This window comes from Hyaena hyaena, unplaced genomic scaffold (genome assembly GCF_003009895.1).
Source record: "Hyaena hyaena isolate Hyena2069 unplaced genomic scaffold, ASM300989v1 scaffold_558, whole genome shotgun sequence".
Taxonomy (NCBI): domain Eukaryota; kingdom Metazoa; phylum Chordata; class Mammalia; order Carnivora; family Hyaenidae; genus Hyaena; species Hyaena hyaena.
Genome location: NW_024081188.1, coordinates 138,827 through 158,505, shown reverse-complemented (window position 1 = coordinate 158,505; position 19,679 = coordinate 138,827).

Genomic DNA, 19,679 nt, shown 5'->3' with positions numbered 1-19,679 from the left:
TAAGACTATATATGCGGAACTCTAGATTGTGTCCAATGGCCTGGCTGATTGGTTAGGGGCCTGGAAGGAAAACAGGCTGTCTCATTAATCTCTGTCTTCTAAGTTTCTACTGAAGGAGAGAGGCCTATAGGAATCATGAAGGAGTTGCTTCCTGAACATACAGGGAGAAAAGGACCTGTACAGCACAAGAGGTGGTCTGTGGCAGCATGAAGATGAACTGCTCAAATTTCCTTCAGGAGAGCCTACTGGGGTCTTCAGTTGACAGATAACTTTTAGTTATTACCCCTTCCTATCTACTGTAGTTTTCATGCCAAAGTCGTACTTTCTCTGGCTGCTACTAGCCAATGACTCAGCATCATGAAGAGTACTAAAGGCATTTTGGCCTAATGCCAGACACAGCAGCTTAGCTTTCTTAGAAATGTGTTGCAATCTGAGACTCTACCTCCACAATTCTTCTTATCCATTCTCCTTTCACATCCTGAAGGATATCTCTACCTCATCCCGATCTCTCCTCCTTTATCCTTCACAGATGTTCCCTACAATATTGTACATATAATCCTATGTTGGTGTCTGCTTTTCAAAGAGCCCAAACTAGCACTGTTAAAATGTCTTTCATTACATATGAAGTGATTTAAATTAATCAAGATAAAATGGGTTAAGGATGGACATTGTATTTCCTAGAGCAACTTCTAACAATATAGAACAAAGGCGTACAGCTGAAAAGCCTATAGGTGAGGTAAAATGAAATATAAAAAATTCTCAATCCAGAGGAGGCAAATAAAAATAAAAGAATCAAGAAAGAAGGTATGTAATAAGTAGCAAGATGATAAAATTAAATCCAACCACACAATTAAATGTAAATGGACTATATGCTCCCATTGAAAGGTAGAGAACATTAGATGGAATAAAAAGTTAAAATCCAACCATATGTTGTTTATGAGAGAAGCATTTTAAATATAAAGTCACAAAAATGTTGACATAAAAGGATGGAAGAATTATATAATGTAAACACTAATTATGAAAAGCTGATATTATTAATATCTGACAAGATAAACTTCAAGTCAAATAGCAATAATAAGAATAAAGGGAGATGTTTATAATAAAAGTCAATTCATTAAGAAGTCAGGATTAATAACTAAACAAATCCATAATTAGCAGTTTTTAATACTCTTGTCTCAGTAAGTCAAAGAACAAGTAGATTGAAAAATAGCAACAGTACAGAACAGGAGTTGGCAAACTACAGCCTTTTGGCTAAATTTGGCCATCCTATTTGTTTATGTATGGTTTATAGCTATTTTGCACTAAGGAGGCAGCGTTGAGTAGTTGTCACAGAGAGTATACAGCCTACAAAACTGGAAACAGCCCTTGACAGTATAGGTTTACTGATTATAAGAGATTTGAATAATCCAGTCAGCTAACTTAATCTAATTGATATTTATAGAACACTCATCTAACACTTAGAGTTCACATTCTTTTCAAGTATTCCTGGAACGATACAGACACATTGTTAGCAATATTAAGTCTCAATACATTTTAAATGATTGTATGTATGTTCTTTTACCAAAACATAATTAAATTAGAAATCAATAACAAAAAAGGTAACTATAATATGCAATATATTTTTTTGAAATTTAGCAGTAGATTTTCTAAACAATCCATGGATTAAAATGGAAATCATGAGGGAAATGAGAAATATTTTGAACTGAAACAAAGAACAAAATGGCAATAAATGCCTATCTATGAATGGGAATGGGCTGAATTCTCTAATCAAAAAACACAGGGTGACAGAGTAGATGAAAAAAATAAGTCCCATCTGTATTCTGCCCGTAAGAGACTCATTTCAGACCTAAACACACCTGCAGATTGAGATTGAGAGCATGGAGAAACGTTTATAATGCAAATGTATGTCAAAAGAATGCTGGAGTATCAAGACTTATATGTGACAAAATAGACTTTAAAACAAATACTGTAACAAGAGACCACAAAAAAAGGCGGTGAAGCACTATATAATAGTAAAGGAATAATCGTACAAGAAGATATAGCAATATTTATGCACCTAACATGAACTACCCAGATACATAAAACAGTTAATAACAAACATAAAGGAAATAAATGATAGTAATACAATAATAGTGGGGACTTTTAACACTTCATTTATATTGATGAGCAGATCACCTAAACAGAAAATCAACAAGTAAATAGTGGCTTTGAATGACAGTGGGCCAGATGGATTTAACAGATCTATTCAGAATATTCCACCCTAAAGAAGAAGAATACATGTTCTTTTCAAGTTCACATTGAACAGTCTCCAGAAAAGATCATATAGTAGACCACATAACAAGGTGCAACAAATTCAAAAAGATCAAAATCATAGTGTTGACCACAATGCTATGAAACTAGATATCAATCATAAGAAAAAATCTGGACAGAGCACAAATACATGAAAGTTAAATAATATGCTACTAAACAATGAATAGGTCAACAAAGAAATAAAGGAGAAATTGAAAACCCAATGGTCCAAAATCTTTGGGATGCAGAAAAAATGGTTCTAAGAGAGAAGTTTATAGCAACACAGGCCTACCTCAAGAAGCAAGAAAAATCTCAAATAACCTAACTTTAAATCTAAAGGAGCTAGAAGAAATGATACAAAACCCCAAACCAATAGAAAAAAGGAAGTAAATAAAGATTAGAGCAGAAATAAATGATTTAGAAAGTAAAAAAATAAAATAGATCAATGAAACCAGGAGCTGTTTTTTTGAAAACATCAATAAAATAAATCTCTAGCCAGACTCACTTAAAAAAAGGACCCAGATAAACAAAATCAGAAATGAAAAAGGAGAAATAACAGCCTATACCACAGAAATAAAAACGATTGTAAGAGAATATTATAAAAAATATGAAAAATTATATGTCGACAAATTGGACAACCTAGAAAAAAATGTATAAATTCCTAGAAACATGTAACCTATCATAACTGAAGCAAAAATAGAAAATTTGAACAGACTGATTATTAATAATTAAATTGAATCAATAATCAAAGAACTCCCAATAAAAAATTCCAGGACCAGATGGTTTCACAGGTGACTTCTAGCAAATACTTAAAAAAGAGTTAATACTTATTTTTCTCAAACTATTCAAAAATATAGAAGAGAAAGAAAAACTTCCAAATTCATTCTAAGAGACCAGTATCACCCTGATATCAAAACCAGATAAAGACACCACAAAAAAAATTAGCGGCCAATCTCTCTGATAAACATAGGTGCAAAAATCTTTCAAAAAATACTAGCAAATGAGTTCAATAATACATTAAAAAAATGATTCACCATGATCAAATAGGATTTATTTTCAAGATGTGTTGTTCAGTATTCACAAATCAATTTATGTGATACATCACATTAATAGGAAGGATAAAAACCATGTGATCATTTGAGCAGATGCAGAAAAAGTATTTGACAAGGTACAACACCCATTCATGATAAAAACCCTCCACAAAGTAGGTTTAGAGGGAACACACCTCAAAATAATAAAGTCCTTATATGAAAAAGCCACAGATAACATCATACTCAATGGGTAAAAGCTGAAAGATTTCCCTCTAAAGTCAAAAAAAGACAAAGATGTTCACTCTCACCACTTGTATTCAACATAGTACTGGAAGTCCTAGCCTCAGCAATCAAAGAAAAGGAATAAAAGGCATCTGAATTGGTAACGAAGAAGTACAACTTTTACTATTTGCAGATGACAAGATACTATATATAAAACCCAAAAAATGAATATATATCTATATATCTCCACCAAAAAACTACTAGAACGGATAAATGATTCAGTAAAGTTGAAAGACACAAAATCAATGTACAGAAACCTGCTGTATTCCTATAAACTAGTAATGAAGCAGCAGAAAGTGAGATTAAGAAAATGATTCCATTTTCAATTGTGCCCAAAACAATGAAATAGCTGGGAATAAACTTAACCAAAGAGGTGAAAGACCTGTGCTCTGAAAACTATAAAACACTGATGAAAGAAATTGAAGATAGCACAAAAGTTCATACTATCCAAAGAAATCCACACATTTAATGCAATCCCTATCAAAATCTAGTAGTATTTTTTCAAGGAACTAGAACAAACAATCCTAAAATTTCCATGGAACTCTGAAAGATCCCAAATAGCTAAAGCAATCTTGAAAAAGAAGAACAAAACTGGAGGTATCACAATTCTCGACTTGCAGTAATCAATGCAACAGAATAGAAAACCCAGAAATAAACCCACAATTATATGGCCAATTAATCTTTGATGAAGCAGGAAAGAATATCCTATGGGAAAAAGTCTCTTCCACAAATGGTGCTGGGAAAACTGGACATCTACAAGGAGAAGAATGAAAATGGATCACTTTCTTAGATTATACACAAAAATAATCCGATTTAAGGCCTAAATGTGTGACCTGAAACCGTAGAAACTCTAGAAGAGAGCACAGGCAATAATGTCTCTGACATCAGCCACCTAAACTTTTTTCTAGATATGTCTCCTGAGGCAAGGAGAACAAAAGCAAAAATAAACTATTGGGAATACATCAAAATAAAAAGCTTCTGGGGCACCTGGGTGGCTCAGTTAGTTAAGCATCCAACTTCAGCTCAGGTCATGATCTCACAGTTCATGGGTTCGAGCCCCACGTTGGGCTCTGTGCTGACAGCTAGCTCAGAGCCTGGAGCCTGTTTCAGAGTCTGTGACTCCCTCTCTCTCTGGCCCTCCCCTGCTCATGTTCTCTCTCTCTCTCAGAAATAAATAAAACATTAAAAAATTTTTTTTAAAATAAAAAGCTTCTGCACAACAAAGGAAACAATGAACAAGACTAAAAGGCAACCTACAGAACAAGAAAAGATAATTGCAAGTGATGTATCTGCTAAAGGGTTAGTATCCAAAATATAAAAGAACTTATAAAACTCAACACCCCAAAAACCAAATAATCTAATTAATAAATAAACAGAAGGAGCACCTGGGCGACTTAGTCCGTTGAGCGTCTGACCCTTGGTTTTGGCTCAGGTCATGATCTCGGGATTTGAGAGTTAGAGCCCTACATCGGGCTCTGCACTGTGATGCAGAGCTGGCTTGGGATTCTCTATTTCTCTCTGCCCTCTCCCCACTCATTCTCTCTCTATCAAAATACTAAAACACATTTAAAAAATAAGCAGAAGGCCAGAACACAGATTTCCCAAAAGAAGACATTCAAGATGGCCAGGAGACCCATGAAAAGATGCTCAACATCACTCATGATCAGGGAAATACCAATCAAAACTACAATGAGATATCACCTCATACCTGTCAGATTGCTTAGAATAAAAAACACAAGAAACAACAAGTGATTGGTGAGACCTCAGAGAAAAAAAACCTTTTTGCACTCTTGGTGGGAATACAAACTGGTGCAAATTGTGTAAAACTGTATAGAGTTTCCTCAAAAGGTTAAAAATAGAATTACCTTACTATCCAGTAATGACATTACTGGGTATTTGCCCAAAAAATACAAACACAAATTCAAAGGGATACATGTATCCCTATGTTTATAGCAGCATTATTTACAATAGCCATATTATAGAAGCAGCCCAAGTGTCTATCAGGAGATGAATGGGCAAAGAAGATGTGAGATACATATATATGGAATGGAATATTATTCAGCCATAAAAACAATGAAGTCTTGCCATTTGCAATAACATGGACAGAGCTAGAGAGTAGCTAAGCAAAATAAGTGAGAACAAAACAAATACTATACTATTTCACTCATGTGGAATTTAAGAAACAAAAGAAATGACAAAGGAAAAAGAAAAGAAACAAGCCAAAAAATAGACTCTTATCTATAGAGAACAAACTGATGGTTACCAGAGAGAAGGTGGGTGGGGAGATGGGTAGAATAGGTGATTGGCATTAAAGAGTACACTTAACATGATGAGTACTGAGTAATGTACAGGATTGTTGAGTCTTTACATTGTACATCTGAAACTAATAGAGCACTATATGTTAACCATACTGGAGTTAAAATTAAAAACTTAATAAAAATATTCTGAAGTGAATGGAAATGAGAGCACATGTCAAAATTTGTGAGATGCAGCCATATAAATACTTAGAAATTTATAGCATTAAATGCTTATATTAGACAAGTAAGGTATAAAATCAATAATTTAAACATTTACCTAAAAAGCAAGTAAAAGAAGAGCAAATTAAACCAAAATAAGTAGAACATGAAAACATAAAGAGTGCAAGTCAGCAAAACAATGGCAAAATCAACAAAACCAAAAATTGTTTCATTGAAAAAGATTAATGAAATTGATGAATGCAGAGCAAGCCGGATATAGAAAATACAGAAAATATAAATTAACAATATCATTAAAGAAAGAGGACATCACTAGAGCCTCTCTAGACATTGAAGGGATAATAATAAAATATGAATAAATTGTATGGAAATAAATTTGGAAATTAAGATAAACTAGCCAAATGTACTGAAAGATGTAACTTAGCAAAACACAAGAACCATAAAATGTGAGTAGCCACATATCTGTTTAAGAAATTGAATTTATAATTCAAACTTTCACACAAAGAAAACTCTAGTTCCAAATGGTTTCACTGGTGTGTTCTAACATTTGAGTAGGAAATAATATCAATCCTATACACACTTTGAGAATAGAGAGGAAAAGGGGGATCCTTCCTAACTGACTTTATGAGGTTACCATAACACTGATATCAAAAGCTGACAAAAAACATTGAAAAAATAAATTATAGACCAATATCCTTTCTAAGCCAAGATGCAAAAATCCTTAACAAATGTTAGTGAACTGAATCAAACAATATATAAAGAGGATAATACATCAAAACCAAGTGGGGGGATGTTCCAGGAAGGTAAGATTGGCATAATATTAATCAATAGAAGTCAACACATTGATAGAAAAAGAAAATAAATGATTAGCTCAAGGAATGCAGAAAATGATTTGACCAAATTCTAACATCCATTCATGTCAAAAACAGAAGCTCTCAACAAACTAGGCATAAAAGAAAACTTCCTCATCCTGATAAAACCATCTCTAATTATAGCTAACATCATACAACAAAAGTAGAATACTGAATGCATTTCCCCCTACCATCAGTAACAAAGCAAGGGTATCTGTTCTCACTACATGTATTCAGCACTGTACTGGAGATTTTACCCAGGCAAAAACGAAAGCTAAAAAAAGAGAAGTAAAACCATCTTTATTCACAGAAGATGCAGTTGTATACACAAATAACCTGACTCCAAAGGAAGCTACCAAAAACTATTAAAACTAATAAGTGAATTTACCAAGGACACAGCATACAAAGTCAGTATCTAAAAATCAATTGTATTTCTATATACTAGGAATAAAAATGGGCAAATGAAATATAAAAGCTCATATTTATATTTACAATGGCATTACAAAACATAAAATACTGAGGAATAAGTTTATCAGAACATGTGTAACATCCCTATACTGAAAACTAGAAACTACAAAACATTGTTGAAACAAATGAAGAAATCATAAATAAATGGAGAGATAGACCCTGTTCATGGTTGATAAGACCCAGTGTTGTCATTTTTCCCCCAGTTTTTCCTAAAGATTCAATGTATTTCCCCCAAAGCAATACACAGATTCACTATAATCCCTGTCAAGATACCAACAGCATTTTTAAAAGAACTAGGACAATCCTAAAATTAATATGGAATCCTAAAAGACCCTGAATAGCCAAAGCAATTCTGAAAAAGAAGGAAAACGGAAGTATAATAATCCCAGATTTCAAGATATACTACAAAGCTATAGTAATCAAAACAGTACAGTACTGGCACAAAAACTGACAAACAGATCATTGGAACAGAACAGAGAGTCCAGAAAGAAACCCACACTTATCTGGTCAATTAATTTTTGTCACCTCATAATGACAAAGGAGGCAAGAACCTGCGATGGGAAAAAGTCTCTTCAACAAATGGTGCTAGGAAAACTGACCAGTTTCTTACACCATACACAAAAATAAACTGAAAGTGAATTAAATTTCATTTAATGTGAGCCTTGAAACCATAAAACTCCTAGAAGAAAACATAGGCAATAATCTCTTTGACATCAGCCATAAAAACATTTTTCTAGACACGTCTCCTGAGGCAAGGGTAAACAAAAGCAAAATTAAACTGCTGGAATTACACCAGAATTAAAAACTTCTGCACAGTGAAGGAAACCATCAATGAAACAATGTTGCAAATGATATATCCCATAATGGGTTAATATCCAAAATATAGAAAGAACTTCTACAACTCAGCACCAAAAAACAATCTGATGAAAAAGACATGAACAGATATGTCTCCACGTACAGTGTACACATGACCAAAAGACACATGAAAAGATTCTCAACATCATTCATCATCAGGGAAAATACAAATCATAACTACAAAAAGGTATCACCTCATACCTGTCAGAATGGCTAAAAACAAAACACAAGAAACAGCATTATTTACAATAGCCAAGATAGGGAAAGAACCCAAGTGTCCACCCAGAGGTGAATAAAGATGTAGTGTGTTTGTATACAATGGAATATCAGCCATAAAAAAGAACAAAATGTTGCCTTTTGCAACAACATGGCTGGATTTAGAGGGTATTGTGCAAAGTGAAATAAGTCCGTCAGAGAAAAACAAATGCCCTATGATTTCATTCATATGTGGAATTGAAGAAACAAAACAAATGAACAAGGAAAAAAAACAAAAAAAACCCAGACTCTTAAATATAGAGAACAAATTGGTAGCGGTGGAAGAATGGGTGAGCTAGGTGAAGGGGATTAAGAGTGTACTTATCCTGATGAGCAAGGAGCACAGAATTGTTGAATCACTGTATTGTATACCTGAAACTAATATAGTACTGTATGTTAATTATACTTGAATATTTTTTTACTTATTAAAAAATTTTTAAGAGTTTATTTATTCGTGAGAGACAGACAGGAGCAGGGGAGGGGCAGAGAGAGAGAGAGACACAGAATCCGACGCAGACTTCAGGCTCTGAGCTGTCAGCACAGAGCCCTATACAAGGCTTGAACTCAAGACCCGTGAGATATGACCTGAGCCAAAGTCGGATGCCCAACTGACTGAGCCACCCAGACGTCCCTGGAATAAATACTTTAAAAATGTAGTGGGGGGCGCCTGGGTGGCTTAGTCGGTTAAGCGTCCGACTTTTGCTTGGGTCACGATCTCACGGTTCGTGGGTTCGGGCCCCGCATCGGGCTCTGTGCTGACTGCCAGCTCAGAGCCTGGAGCCTGTTTCGGAGTCTGTGTTCCCTCTCTCTCTGACCCTGCCCTGCTCACGCTGTCTCTCTCTCTCCTAGAAATAAATAAAAATATTTAAAAAATAAATAAATAAAAAAAAAATAAAAATGTAGTGGGAAGAGTGGATCCCGGGTGGCTCAGTTTGTTAAGCGACCAACTTCAGCTCAGGTCATGATCTCACAGCTGAGAAGTTCGAGCCCTATCGTCGGGCTCTGTGCTGACAGCTCAGAGTCTGGACCCTACTTCACATTCTGTGTAATCCCAATTAAAATCTCAGCAGGATGTTTTTGTTTTTTTGTTTTTTTCTTTTGGTAGAAATTGTCAAGCTGATACTAAAATTTAGATAAAAATAAAAAAGAACTACAATAGTGAAAACAATCTTGAGGGGCACCTGGATGGCTCAGTCAGTTAAGCAATGGACTTAGGCTCAGGTCATGATCTCATTGTTCATGAGTTGGTACCCCGCCTCAGCCTCTCTGCTATCAGTGCAGAGCCTGCTTTAGATCCTTGGTCTTCCTCTCTCTCTGCCCTCCCCTGCTTGCTTGTGCTCTCTCTCTCTCTCTCTCTCAAAAATAAATAAAACTCAAAAAAAATCTTTAAAAAAATGCAAAGTTGGAGAACTTACATTCCCTACTTTCAAGAGTAAATTTAAAACCCAAGTAATTAGGACAGTTGGTAGTGACATAAGGATAGACAAATAGATCAACTGCGCAGAAGTAAGATTCCACATATAGAGTCACTTGGTTTTCTATAAACGCACAGAGCAAATCAACAGGGAAAGGAAAGCCTTTTTTTCTACAAATGATGCTGGATTAACTATATGGCACACAAATGAATCTCAAATACTAGCCTTACCTTGAGATAAATCATAGACTTGAATATAAAGGTTTCCTAAGCCTCATAAAGGTAGAGGAATATCTTTGTGAGCTTAGGATAGGCAGTTCTGTTGTTGTTTTTTGTTCGCTTTGTTTAATTTTGTGTTTTAGAGAGCAGATAGTAAGCAGTAACCACAAGAATAAGAATTTATAAAATTAGATTTCTCCAACAGCAAAAACTGCTCAGCTTTCTCATCTGAGGTAGACTTAGTTATTTTCTGACTAATGATTTGTAACCAGAATATTTAAAGAAGCCCTTCATATCAATAATTTAAAAAAATCCCACAACCCCATATAAAAATTGAACAAGGAGTTGTACAGACATTTCACAAAAGAAGATATGCAAATGATCTGCATGCACATGAAAATATGCTTAACATCACTAGCCATAAGAGAAATGCAAATTAAAACCACAGTGAGATTCTCTTTCACTCCGTAGGGTGGCTAAAATGGAAAAGAACACCAAATATTAGCAAGAATGTATATTTGCTGACACAATCTTTTCAGATAAATGTTTGGCTCTTTCTCACCAAGTTAAACATATATCTATCCCATGACCCAGAAATCCATTCCTAGGTATTTACCCAGAGAAATGAAAACATATGTCCACAAAAACGCCTCTATAAGAATATTCATAGCTGCGTGAGTCATGATTGCCAAAATCTGGAACCAGCTCCAACATCTACTAACAGGAGAACAGACAAACACATTCATAAGTGTAATGTGCTCAGCAATAAAAAGAAACCAATTAATGAAACAAGCAAGCAAATGGATGAATCTCAAAAATAATAAGTGGAACAAAAGTGTGACATCAAAGAGTACAAAGTGTATCATAACTCCATTTATATACAGTCCAACGTAATCTATTCTGAGAGAAAGCTAGACAACAACAGTTGTCTCTGGTAAAGATTTGGGGGGTTTTAGGCAACATGTTGAAGTGATAGTAATATTCTAGATCTTGTGTACCTGTGTTAGGACTTGGATTAATTGGGTATATACATTTGCAAAACTCACCATACACTTAAGATCTGTGCATTTCTCTATATGTAAATTATAGCTTAAAAAGAAAAGAAACAAGAAAACATTGAGTATCTGCTATGTATCAGGCATTGTTCTAGGTGCTAGGGATACAGCTATACACAAAGTGACAAAAACATCTCTGCCCTTGCGAAGGTTAATTCTAGATACGTAAATAGAGGTCTGATGTGCTAAATTGAACCACGCAATTACACATTTCCCCCTGCCTACAGAAAGAGGCTCAGAGTGTCATACCTCCTTGCCCCTCCCCATTAGCCATCTTACTACACTGGTGGCCAGTGGCCTTGTGAGAGACAGGCCAGCCTACCTGTTGGGTAGTGGTGTATTGGCATTTGGGATTTCCCATAGGACAAGATGTACTAACTGAACTGAAAACCCTTCTGGGTCATATTTCACTTCTGTGTAAAGCAGGATTCATTCAATTACATGCCTTGAGTTGGATTCATGGGAACAGGCTTGGTTTGGGCCCAGATTGCAGAAGAGGCAGCAATGAGGCTGCTACAGAACCTGTGATCTTGTCAAGGTGCAGAAGCTGGGCCCTATGCTGACCTATTAAGGGTGTGCTTTACCAAGCACAATGGGCAGACTTGAAGGAATACAGACGGCTAGGACAGAAGTTTAAGCCCAAGTTGCATACTGGCAACTCCAGCCAGCCTAGGGGCTGTCAGCTTTTTGTGGAGTAGCTAGGCTCCTTGTTTTACCTTCTTGTTTTCCCTGTACCATAGCCAACTCCAACCCATCTTTGGCTGAGAAGGTAAAAAGGTGACCTGAGAAGGTAAGAAGTCATTGTGGAGACACATCTCTGTTTTAGTCCACCCCAGAAAGCTACTTGATCATACACTATTATAAGGCAGAGTGCCAAGGTGCAGAATGAATATATTGTGCTGGAGGGCGCTAGAATGGGTGAGGATGTGAAGTTGCTCATAGAAGTGACCAAGGTGATTTTCAGGGTTCTTTCTAACATGTCAACGATGTGTGATGTTGTTGGGTGCCTTCTTTTTCTACTAAGAATTTGACAAATTTTTATTACTAATATTAAATAATTACTTACATTTTATAAAACACATTTCTTATAATAATCAGTTAGCCTGATTGATTGATTGTGTGTGTGTGTGTGTGTGTGTGTGTGTGTGTGTCTAATGTTCCCCTAGAAGCAGACTCTGTAAAAAGAATTCAAGTGCAAGTTAAACCTCTCACAGTTCATTTGGGAGACAGAGGAAAAATTGGTAGGGGAGCAAGGAAGTGAGACAGGGAGGAAAAGTCAGCCAATAAAAGGTGCATTCGGGAGTCATTTCCCACTGGGAGAATGCGAGACACTACCCGAGTTATTCTACCTCAGGGAAGGTTACTGGGTCATTTATGGTAACTACCATTAGACATCAGTTGAGGGCTGTTTCTTGGAGGGACATTCATTCTCTGGCATGTTGGGTGCACCTCTTGAGCAGCAGAGCTGGTCCAGCAGCAAGAACAAGCCCTCAGAGAAGAAATGCAGGTGCTGGCAGTTGGAAGTGGAATTGACGTTCCCTGAATGGTAAGATGGGTGGGAGACCAATGGCATATGTTACACAACACTGTGCTAAATGCTTCGCATGCATTTTTGACTGACTGAGAGTTGGGAATTCTGACCCCAGAACTCATTCTGACTGTGCTGTTCCAGGTTGTTTTTCTTAATTCCTTTATCTACATATGAAACGAGGCATTTCTCTTCATTTTTTACATAAGAAAATGAAGGCTTACAAGGTATCAGACAACTTGCCTACAGTCCTTCCCAGAGAGCTGGAAGGAGAGCCCAGCCTGTTCTCTGAAGTCCACATATATCCCCAAAATGTCCTGCCTGGCTATGAGCTTTACATCCCTCATTTGCCTGCCTACTCACTAAGGACTGTGGTTTTGCTTTTGCTCTAGTCTTCAGGAGGATTTATTTATAACTCCCTCGAAATGGGCTTCCCAAAAAACCCATCGTTCCATACAGCAATGCTTAGAGCTAATTGCCCAGGCAGCCTCTTTCATCAGCCTCAACTTAGGGAGAATTTACTTGATTTACTTGCTTTCGATTTCTAAGCCTTCATTTGTTTGCTTCCTTAATCAAACAAATTAGACTTCAAGTCTTTTAAGATGGACTATCAGAAAGGATATACTATGCATTCAGCATAAAAATTAAACAAAGCCTAAGATCAGGTGTTTAGAAAGAAATAATGTGGTCAGATTTGATCACAACAAGCTAATCTTTTTCTGGGCTTGAGTGTTCCCTTTGAACTCAGAGGAAAAATACCTTCTTGAGCCTCTAAGACCACCTGGTTTGACCCCAACATTCCTGTAGATGTCTGAGCCACAGCTCATTAGCAGACAGGAAAATCTTATTCTACATACAAAAGCTCAGCATATAAGGGTCAGAATTCTGATAGACCCAAGGAAATCAGGAGACACTGTAGTATAATACTCTCCAAAAATGGCACAAAGAAGGCTTTATCCATGGCTTGAATTCTTTCACATAACTAAAGGAGAATTAATTTACTTCTCCAAGTTTCCATCCCTCTGGAGGTTGACCATTGGCTTTACATCCATATACCCGGCTTCCCATCTCTGTGGGGAGATGTGTCAGCCACTGAGGTACGCTGCTGAGATACCCTTTCAAGAGAAACTGCTGCAAAGAGGGTAGTTGGTCGGTATCTTCAAGATGCTACAAATTCAGATCTCCTGCAGACTTCACATTCAGGTCATGCTCTCTCTGGTTTGCCTCCAGCCAGCAGTAACCTTAGTAGGGATACTAGAGCCATGGCACTACTATTAGACATAAAATTGCTATGATGGGAAATCTTTGCTCTGGAGCTCCTCATCTGCCTAGGACATCTCAGATCTGCTCTGCAGTCTGGGTTCTCCTTCCTATCCTCTTTTCTTAACTCTGTTCTTTTAAAAATCACATTCTGGGGGCGCCTGGGTGGCTTAGTCGGTTAAGCGTCCGTCTTTCGCTTAGGTCATGATCTCTCGGTTTGTGGGTTCGAGCCCCGCGTCGGGCTCTGTGCTGACTGCCAGCTCAGAGCCTGGAGCCTGTTTCAGTCTGTGATTCCCTCTCTCTCTGACCCTCCCCTGCTCATGCTCTCTCTCTCTCTCTCCTAGAAGTAAATAAAACATTAAAAAAAATCACATTCTGAAGATAATCCCCACCTACTTCTGCTCCTTCTTAACAAATATTCCACCAATGAATCTCCAACACATCTAATTCTATCTTGGTGTCCATTCTTGGAGCACTCATGCTTATACACTTGGTACATAGAGTGGGGTTTTGGAGACTAGCTCACTCACCTCATGGCTAGCAAAAAGCATGCTAGCCCAAATGAAATGTGGGGCAAGGATAGTTCCTGCAATAAAATGATATGCCTCAACTGCTGAAGATTTCATGGTCCCCATGGAGGAGAATGTCTTTGCCAATGAGGTGATTCAGGCATTTGAAATACATGAGGGAAACAATAACTCCAAGGCCAGTTATTACTAAATTGTATCGACACACTGGAGAGGGGTAAACAGAAACCACGGGCCATTAACAAACAATTCAGGTGTAAGTGTGAGGACTGTACAGCCTCTCTGGAAACTTACACAGAGTCTCTTACCTCCTACAATGGAATAAAGATCATAGATGAAGAGAAGAGTCTCGATCTAATAGTTTCTTAGAGCGCCAGAGATAATTAAATGCTCAACCAAGACAAGGCTCTTGTGCTAAGGTTTGGGCCTTAGCTGGGAAAAACTTGGACCATGAAACTTTGGATGGGGAGGGGGGCATCTGGGTAGATACCCCCCTTCCAAATTTTACTTATATCTTAGAATCAGTAGTTTATGTGAGATCAGAAGAGTCACCTGAGGGACTGTTTTGCACTGGAGAGTTCAGAGGACACAGTCTTCATCAGGACCATCAGGAATATGCTATGAAGTTCAGTAGTGGCAGGATCAAGCTGGGTTTATTGATAGCAATGGGAGGTGGGGCCTCCCACCAGAGTCCAGGCAGCAGCATTGGACCACTAGAGCTAGGGGGCTGCAATTACCATAATGGCCTGATAACATCACAGAGGCAACCAAGGGCCCTTGACCACAGAGAATTGTGGACATGGTCAGGGGAACATGACCAGAGAGACAAGAAGCCAAAAATACGGCTTAATACAATCAGAAGAAGAAAAGAATAGAGGAGAAGGAGACCAAAGGCAATCACCTCAATAAAAAGGTCATGATCATTTATTCAGTGAGTAGCCCTGAGCCAGTTTTATGACTTGAAATCCAATGGCTGAAGAGGTGGCCAGATGTCCAGGAAAAGGGCCCTGCAACATGATGGCAAGTATAAACTATAATGACTCCCTCAGTCCTTCCTCAAAAAGACCTATGGCTTTTTACTTGGGTGACTGCACTGTGGGAAGATATCTATTCAGACATTTTAAGAAGTATTGGACACAGATTTTGAGGTGATGCCGCCACCCAAAGACCCCAAATATTTTCATAGTCCCCTAATGAGTGGAGACCTGGCTAGTCTGGTTTACAGTAGGTTCAAGGGTCCATGGAACCATACGTGGCAGTTGGAGTACTGACCTCTCAGACTGTGGGTAAGGGTGAGCATAGTGGGGAATGGTCAACTGGAAGCCTTGAAGTAAATAAAAACAGTATCAGATTCAAAGTGTGGTTTTTTTTTTTTTTAGAAGGCAGTGGATAGATGATTGTAGACCACTACAACCTCAGTCAAATAGTAGCTCTGATTACAGTGCTGTTTCAGACATAGTATCTTTGCTACAGCTGATTCATAAGGTTTCAGAAGTAGATGGTGTAAGTCTATTGCCTTGGCATTTTCATTATTTCTACTCAAAAAAAAAAAAATCAGTAGATGAGAAAGTTTGTTTTTAGATGGAACAAACAACAGTATTCATTTCATGTTGCCCCAGGGTTATGTTAACTTTGCCATTGCTCTCATACTATACCTGAATGATTCTGAACCCACTAGAAACTAGGTGGGTGAAAGCCCCACTTACCATCACTGTCAGTGACCCACAGGGGGAGTTTGTACTTCCCGTCACCACAATGCTGGGCTTCTCAGGGCTAGAGGTTCTAATCACCAAAGAGGTACCCTCTTGTTAGGGGATACATTATGTGTCCCCCTAAACTACAATTACTTTTTCCACCTGGGAAGCTTGGACTTCTGGTGTCCTTGGATACCACCTTCTCACAGAAGGTGAGAAAGGAGTCATCATTCTGGCAGGGCTAACTGCCTCCTGCTGAGGAAGAAGAGCTACTCTTACACATTGGGGACAGAGGGGAATATGTCTGAAACACAGTGGAGCCAACTGGGCACTTTTATTAGTCTTTGCCCAGTTGTTTGGGGGCAAAGTGGGTAAGTCATGAAGACCCGCCCAGGTGATACTGTAATGACGAGAATTTAGAATGGGTAGTGAAGAAGAGAGACAATGACTACATGGAAAAATAGGAACTGTAGTTCATCCAAATAACCTCTTCTATGTTTCTTCTCTAGAAGAGATCCCAGGTGAACTGGGGAGATGCTGCTTTCCAAATATATGTAGAGCAACGGATCTCTGAGCCACCAGCTGTGGAAATGGCAGCCCATCTGAGTACCTCCATTCAGATCCCCCGTCAAGAGAAGCAGCAATGAGCAGAGTAGTTCCTGGCTTCTGAGAAGCTTCAAGCTATCACCTTGGACCTAATGGAGCATTCATTTTGAGGCCTTGCTCTCCATAGGCTCCTTCCAGCCAACGACCAGTCATGGTAAGTTGCTGATAGTTGGGCCATACCTACCCAAGGTGGGACTCCTATAATGGGCAGTGTTTGCACAGGGGTCCCTGTTGGCCTGACTGAGATGTTACCAGAGTTTCACCAACACTGAAACCTTCTCCTCTTCAGTTCTCCTCTCTTCCCTCTCCTTGCACAACTATTAGCCCTGCGTAGGGATCTGAAGGCTCTCCCTGGTCACTCCTGCTCCCTCTCCCCTGCCCCTTTTACAAGCATTTCCCTTTTGCATGTTTTATTCTGATTGGCATCTACTTCTTAGAGACCCAAAGTGACACTGGAGGCCTTAGAAAGAGGTAAGTAAAATTCCTCCATAAAACAAAACAAAACAAAACACCAACCCATGTATTGCTGGATGGAGGAGTGATTATTGGGCAGGGCTTTCAGATATATACTTCCTGGACATTTTCAAAACTGCAAGGAAACAAAAATAACTGTCATGGAGAAAATCTCGAGTCCAAAGCTATTTTCAAGTGTCTCCATAATTCCAAGTCCTATTAACTTGTATGTAAGCTCTTATACTTGTCACCTCAAATTCTTGTTCTCAGCCCAATTTGGAAGTTTCCCTTCTGAGTGGCAAAGCACAAAAATTGAACTTGTGGCTCTGAACCTTGACTGGAAGAGGATTGGCCCACATCTTATTTCTCCCCAGTTTCTCTGGAATCACTAAGGGCAGCACTCCTTTTTTTTTTTTTTTTTTACAAATAGTTTATTGTCAAATTAGTTTCCACATAACACTCAGTGCTCATCCCCAAAGTGCCCTCCTCCATGCCCCTCCCCCCCTCCCCCCCACATCCATCAGTCCTCAGTTTTTGTCAGCATTCAAGAGTCTCTCATGGTTTGCCTCTCTCCCTTTCCCCCACCATTTCCCCCCTTCTTCTCCCCCTTGTTCCTCCGTCAAGTTCCTCCTAATCCTGTACGTGCAAACATATGGTATCTGTCCTTCTCTGCCTGACTTATTTCGCTCAGCATAACACCCTCAAGGTCCATCCATGTTGCTACACATGGCCAGATTTCACTGTTTCTCATTGCCATGGAGTATTCCATCGTATAGATAAACCACATCTTCTTGATCCATTCGTCTGTTGATGGACACTTAGGCTCTTTCCATGTTTTAGCTATTGTGGAGAGTGCTGCTATGAACATTGGGGTACATGTGCCCCTATGCATCAGCACTCCTGTATCCCTTGGGTAAATTCCTAGCAGTGCTATTGCTGGGTCCTAGGGGAGTTCTATTGTTAGTTTCCTGAGGAACCTCCACACTGTTTTCCAGAGGGGCTGTACCAGTTTCCATTCCCACCAACAGTGTAGGAGGGTAAGGGCAGCACTCCTATTGACTTTCAGAAGAAGTCATGAAAAAGCATGAACACTTTGAACTTTAAAGCTTGTCTTTTTTTTTTTTTTTAATATTTTTATTTGATTTCTAGGATAGAGAGAGACAGTGTGAACAGGGGAGGGTCAGAGAGAGAGGGAGACACAGACTCTGAAACAGGCTCCAGGCTCTGAGCCGGCAGTCAGCACAGAGCCCGACGCGGGGCTCGAACCCACGAACCGCGAGATCATGACCTAAGCGAAAGTCGGACGCTTAACCGACTAAGCCACCCGGGCGCCCCTAAAGCTTGTCTTGATGGACTGCAGAGCACCTCCTTATCCATCATCTTATTTTCAATTGTGCACCTACCAGGTGAAGGAGAGTCTCTGCTAACACCTGTTTTTAAAGCAATTGGATGATTGGCCACTTCCATTTTAGTACCTGCTTAAGAGCAAGATATACAGTTGACTCTTGAACAACATGAATTTGAACTGCATGAATTCACATATATGTGGATTTTTAAAAATACAATACTATAAATGTATTTTCCCTCTTCCTCATTTTTTTCCTGTAGCTTCCTTGATTGTAAGAATAGAGCTTATAATACATACAGCATACAAAATATGTGTTAAACAACTGTTTTTATTATCAGTAAGGCTTTCATTAATAGTAGGCTGTTAAGTTTGGGGAGTCAAAAGTTTCAACTGTGAGGGGGCAGGGGTACCCCAAATCCTGCAAGTCTTCAAAGGTCAACTGCAGTTGTAAATTGAATTAATGAAATTAGGCCAAACCAAAGAAGTGACATCCCCTGCCTTCGATAGAAGAAACATAAACAAAGAAATATGGGAAATGGTTGAGAAACAAACCGATGCTAAAAATAGGTCAGAAAAAGGATGCTAGCTTTTCATTTGTAAGAGAAGTACCAAGTGCTCTCACTACTAAGGACCATCTCCTTGTATCTGTATCTTTTTAACAACTGGCTGGAAGACTACTGGAAAACTTTTAACTACATTCATATTTCTTCTCCCAAATCAATAAGTGAAAAAATATCTTTGACTTGGTTGAAACAAATCTTCTATCAAAACCTGAGTCATTCCATGAATGGAAGAAATGAGGCTGGATTAAAATGGCCTTTGTTACAGTACTAATAGATACAGTTGCTGAACGTGTTCAACAAGCCCCGAGCTTTCCACACACTGCTCTCACCCCACAAAGATGCTATAAAGTCAGTATAACTTCTCCCATTGGATAGGGGAGATCTCCAGGACCCAGAGATGCCTGGTAACTTTGTTGGGGGTCAACCAACTGGGACAAGGCAGAACCCAGGTGGGTCAGTGCATGTCCCAAGCTAGTCCATTCTCTCACCGTCCTGTCTTCAGGCAAG